Source organism: Herpailurus yagouaroundi, unplaced genomic scaffold (genome assembly GCF_014898765.1).
Source record: "Herpailurus yagouaroundi ecotype Mexico unplaced genomic scaffold, PumYag 195, whole genome shotgun sequence".
NCBI classification, from domain to species: Eukaryota; Metazoa; Chordata; class Mammalia; order Carnivora; family Felidae; genus Herpailurus; species Herpailurus yagouaroundi.
The window spans coordinates 11,739,953-11,745,351 of NW_024412426.1; the positions used below are offsets into that span (position 1 = coordinate 11,739,953).

A 5,399-nucleotide genomic window follows, 5' to 3' on the forward strand; every position below is an offset into this window, starting at 1 on the left:
CACAGCACTGTCAGTTGATAACTGTCATTGTTCAGAGAAGACTGGTTTGTAAAGAAATACAACTACTTGTACTAAAATCAGTATTCAATTTGTAAAGTTTTAAAATTTTGAACTTCAAATACGCCCTGCAATTTAGCTCTGCTTATCTGCCCATTTAGTTCCCTCTGTCATAGAATGTTTCATTCCCTGCCTGCCCAAATCCTGCTTATTCTCCAAGATCTAAGGTTCAAATGCTCCTTATTTGAAATGGTCTTCTTTCTGCTCTCCTATCATTTCACTTATATTACCCAGGAAAATGCCTTTACTAATAGCTATGCATATGTTTATCCCCTTCAGAAAACTATGAGCTCATTTGAGGACATATACTATGTGGTATTTTTGTTTCTGTGAGACAGTCTTGAGAAACCGAGAATTCCTTATTTTCTTGACTTTCTGTTTTTCAGATATTTTGGGTGGTCTTTTGTGTGGCAAAGTGTTTTTATACAAGTATTAATGAAACATTCAGTCGCTCACTCTGCACTAGCAGTGCTAAGGGGCTTCGAGATTGAATTCTTGGCAAAAATACTACATTGATGCTAATAATTGTATTGATAAAACTGCAAGTGCTTTCCTAGCACAGAACTGCTGTGGGGCAAACTGTAACTTCTAGTGTCTGGTGGTGGCAACATTTTCCTCACTAGACCTGTTCATGGGACATGGATTTGGGCATTCTTCCTAAGGCTTAGCCTTGGGCTTACTGTTCCAAATATCCCAACCATTTTGTGAACTACCTCATACCCTTTAATAAAACTCCTTTTCTACTCAACCAAAGGTAGCTTTTGTTGCTTATAACTAAGAACTCTGACTGAAAGATACTTTCCTTAACTCCCCATAAACCAACTCAGTATCATAATATTTAAAAGACTTTAGTCATAGGGATAATACAATGAGAACACAACATTGAAAGTAAACTACCACAGGCTCCCAGATATTTGCTACTCTCAGGGTCTACAAGTCTAGTCTATCCTCCTGAGGAGAGTTTCATTGGTCTCTGCACCTAGTTTCTGACAAGGCTACATGTGCAGAACCTAGCTTTACTCATACAAGGTCCAATTATCCTTAGGCCTAGTGCCTAGGGCCCACAATATTTTGTGAAAATGTTTTAATTTTAATTTCTTAAAGTGGAATTTTTTAAATGGATATAATAAATATAATGTATATAAATTATAATAAAAATATAAGAATGAATCCAGCCTGGATTATACAACATAGTAATAAGTGTGTGTGTGTGTGTGTGTGTGTGTGTGTGTAGAGAAAGAATAGTGAAATAAAAAATTTATCCATATACATACAGTCAATTGAATATTACCAAGATGCCAAGTCAATTCAATGAGATAGGGAATTTTTTTTAAGTTTATTTGTATTTATTTTGAGAGAGACATAGTAAGCAGGGGAGGGGCAGAGTCAGAGGGAGACAGAATACCAAGCAGGCTGTATGCCATCGGCGCCCAATGCGGGCGTGAACTTACCAACCGTGAGGTCATGACCTGCGCCGAGATCAAGAGTTGGACACTTAACTAACTGAGCCACCCAGGTGCCCCAAGATAGACAATATTTTTCAACAAAGGGCATTGGAACAACTGTAAAAATGTACGGAGAAAGTAAACTTTAAGTACTAACTTTGACAGCACACACATATACAAAAATTGAATGATATAGAGAATATTAGCATGGCCTTTGTGCCAGGATGACATATAAATTTGTGAAACAGTCCATATGTAAGAGTTGACCTTAAGTATTTTCACCACACACAAAAACCTTATTGTATTTGTGGGGTACCGGATATGTTAACTAGCTTGCTTGTGTTAATCTATTTACAGTATGTATCAAATTCTTACATTAGAGCAATCTAATTAAATAATGATCAACAACATAAGTAGAAATTTCACCCCAGAAGATATACAGATGGCAAATAAGCATATGAAAAGTAGATCAATATCATGTCATTATACAATTGCAAATTAAAATAACAATGAGATATTACTACATATCTATTAGAATGGCCAAAATCCAAAATACTAACAACATCAAATATTGGCAAGGGTATGAAACAACAGGAACTCTCATTCATTGCTAATGGGTATGCAAAATGGTACAGCCACTTTGGAAGACAGTTTGGCAGTTTCTTACAAAACTTAACATTCTCTGACCACGTGGTCTGGGAATTGCACTTTTTGGTATTTACTCAAATGAGTTGAAAAGTTATGTCCACACAAAAACCTGCACACAGTTTTTTATAGCTGTTTTATTCACAATTGCCAAAACTTGGAAACAACTAAGATGTCCTTCAGTAGGCTAATGGATAACTAAACCACAGTATATCCAGACAATGGAATATTATTCAACACTAAAAAGAAATGAACTATCAAGCCATGAAAAGACATGGAGGAACATTAAGTGCATATTACTAAGTGAAAGAAGCTAATCTGAAAAGGCTACATATGATTCCAGCTATATGACATTCTAGAAAAAGCAAAATTACAGAGACAGTAGAAAGATCAGTGGTTGGAGTGCCTGGGTGGCTCAGTCGGTTGAGTGTATGACTCTTGACTTTGGCTTGGGTCCTGATCTTATGGTTCGTGGGTTTGAGCTCCACATTGGTCTCCATGCTGATTGATGGTGTGGAGCCTTCTTGGGATTCTCTTTCTCTCTCTAAATAAATAAATAAATAAATAAATAAATAAATAAATATGCTTAAAAAAAAGATCAGGGGTTGTCAGAAGATGAGGGAGAAAGCAATGAATAGGCAAAACATAGAGGAATTTAGGGTATTGAAAGTACTCTGTATGATACTACAATGGTGCACACACATCACTATACATTTGTCCAAACCCATTGTATAACACCAAGCATGAACCCTAATGTAAACTATGGAGTTTGGATGATAATGACATTTCAGGGGATAATGATGTGTTTGTTGATTGTAGCAAATGTACCACTCTGGTGCAGGGTGTTGACAGTGGGGGAGGCTATGCATATGTAGGGGCAAGAGGTAGATGGGAATTCTCTCTACCATCTACTCAATTTTGCTGTTAACCTAAAACATATCTAAAAAGATAAAATCTATTAAAAGATGAAAGCCATAAACTGAGAGAAAATATTCTTAATACATAAAGAACTTATACAGTAATATATAAAGGACTCTACAAATCAAAAATAAAAGGGTAAAAAAATTTTAAATAGGCAAAAAACATACATTTCACAAAAGTAGCTTTGTAAGTGGCCAAAAAAGCACATGAAAAGATATTCAGCATCTTTAGTCATCAGGGAAATATGAATCAAAACCACATTGAAATTCCACTTCACACACACCAAAATGGCTAAAACTAAAAGACAACATCAATTGTTGGTGAGCATGTTGTACAAGTGGAACGCTCACACTGCTGATGGAGTATAAAATGATACAGTCTCTTTGGACAACTGTTTGGGAGCTTCTTTTAAAATTATATACCCACCTAATGACCCAGCAGTTCTACTCCTAGGTGTTTATCAGAGAGAATGAAAATTGACATTCACAAAAACTTGACCAGGAATGTTAATAGCAGCTTTATTTTTAGTAGCCAAAAACTGGAAGCAAATACAAATATCCATCAACAGGATTATGGATTTTTTTAAATGGTCTGTATGTATACAAAGGAATATTTGTAATAAAATGGATTAAAGTACTAGTACAACAATATGGGTGAATCTCTAAAACATTGCACAGAGTAAGAGAATCAGACACAAAAGAATACACATCATAGAATTCCATTTATGTGACTTTAAGAGCACAATAATCCATGATGATAGAAATCAGAACACAACTGCCTATCTGGGAAGGGAGACTGACTAAAGAGGACATGAAGGAATTTTCTAGAGGTGATGGAAGTGACTTATGTCTTGATTGGGGTGGTAGTTATCTGAATACATACATTTATTAAAACATATCCAGGGGCCCCTGGGTGGCTCAGTCGGTTGAGTGTCTGACTTCAGCTCAAGTCATGATCTCATAGCTCGTTGAGTTGGAGCCCCGTGTCGGGCTCTGTGCTGACGGCTCAGAGCCTGGAGCCTGCTTCAGATTCTGTGTCTCCCCCTCTCTCTGCCCCTCCCCCGCTTGCTCGCGCGCTCTCTCTCTCTCTCTCTCAAAATAAACATTTAAAAAATTTTTAAAAACTTCATATCCGATTGTACACTTATGGATTACATCTTACATCAGTGCATTTCATTGCATGTAAATTTTACCTCCATAAGAAAGGAATGTTATCATATAATTACCTTAAGCTGGGTAAGCAAAACATACCATTTACATGTTTTTCTTTTTTTTTCCCCCTGATGCCTAGAAGTATCCAGAACACAATAACTGCTCAATACTTGTTTGAGGAAAGTTAAATAAAACAACCGATTGTTTTGGCAGTTTACAGACCTACAATGAGACATTCAGGTAGTTTCTTTTAAGCACGTGTTTAGTTTCCTACTGCTAACTCCTTATAGAAAAAGGGACCTTTTTTGTATGGTTTTCTTAGGCTGGCAATGATCGCTCTAGCTTTGAGCAAATAAACTCTTTGGCAGGTAGTATACATGTATGCGTGCCCACATGCATGTCTCCATAGTATAATCAGTTGTCTTGAGTTGTTCTCCTGTGATAGAAACTGTCTAAATTGGCTACTCGTTTTTTTTTAAGTATCTGATCAGATAAGTGTATTGTGAAAATAAACTGAAAACTATATCACAAGTACTGGTGAGAAATACATCATTGCTCAACTAATAATTTTCAAGGCAATTTCCCTTCAAAAATAGAGGAACAACTGCAAAGTTGTTCCATTTTGTGTGTTCTTTTGTTCCAAGACTGTTCCCAAACTAAAGCATTTATTATGAGAAATGTTTTCTCCAATAATTTTAAAGTTTAAAAAAATAAAAAAGATTACGTAACTATAGGTAGATTATTCATGTTAGGCTAAGTCTTTTTTTTCCCCCCTTAGATGTACATCATTAAAATTCAATTACTTTCAATACTTAAATGTGACTTGAAAGAATAGATTTTTTAAAACTTCAGTTAAAAAAAAAGCAGATGGCAGACAAAGATGTGCTACTGCATTCTAGCTATTAAAGTTTGATATTTAAATTCCAGGTGAGAATGAAGCAAATAAGAATGTGTAAATTTTAATATTTACCTATCAGAACTATATTTTCCAAAAATGTTTTGCTTTAGATTAAGCAAAAGTTACTCAGAAAATCTTAGGTCTTTCTCAAATAAAAATAATTTTATTTCAAAAGCCAGGAGTTTCAATAACTTCCAGATTAAGAAATGAAGTCCCAGTTAATTTGAAAAGATGGTTGGAGAACTTTTATTTTATTATATAACTAGCATAAAAGGAAACTTC

General features: G+C 35.2%; 1 non-coding gene across 1 annotated transcript; it reads left to right on the forward strand.

The window, feature by feature from the left end:
• The first annotated feature begins 1,651 nt into the window (after positions 1-1,651).
• On the forward strand, positions 1,652-1,761 carry LOC121011939 (U6 spliceosomal RNA). The gene has a single exon (XR_005781868.1). It is a non-coding gene; the product is annotated as a U6 spliceosomal RNA (small nuclear RNA).
• The last annotated feature ends 3,638 nt before the right edge of the window (positions 1,762-5,399 follow it).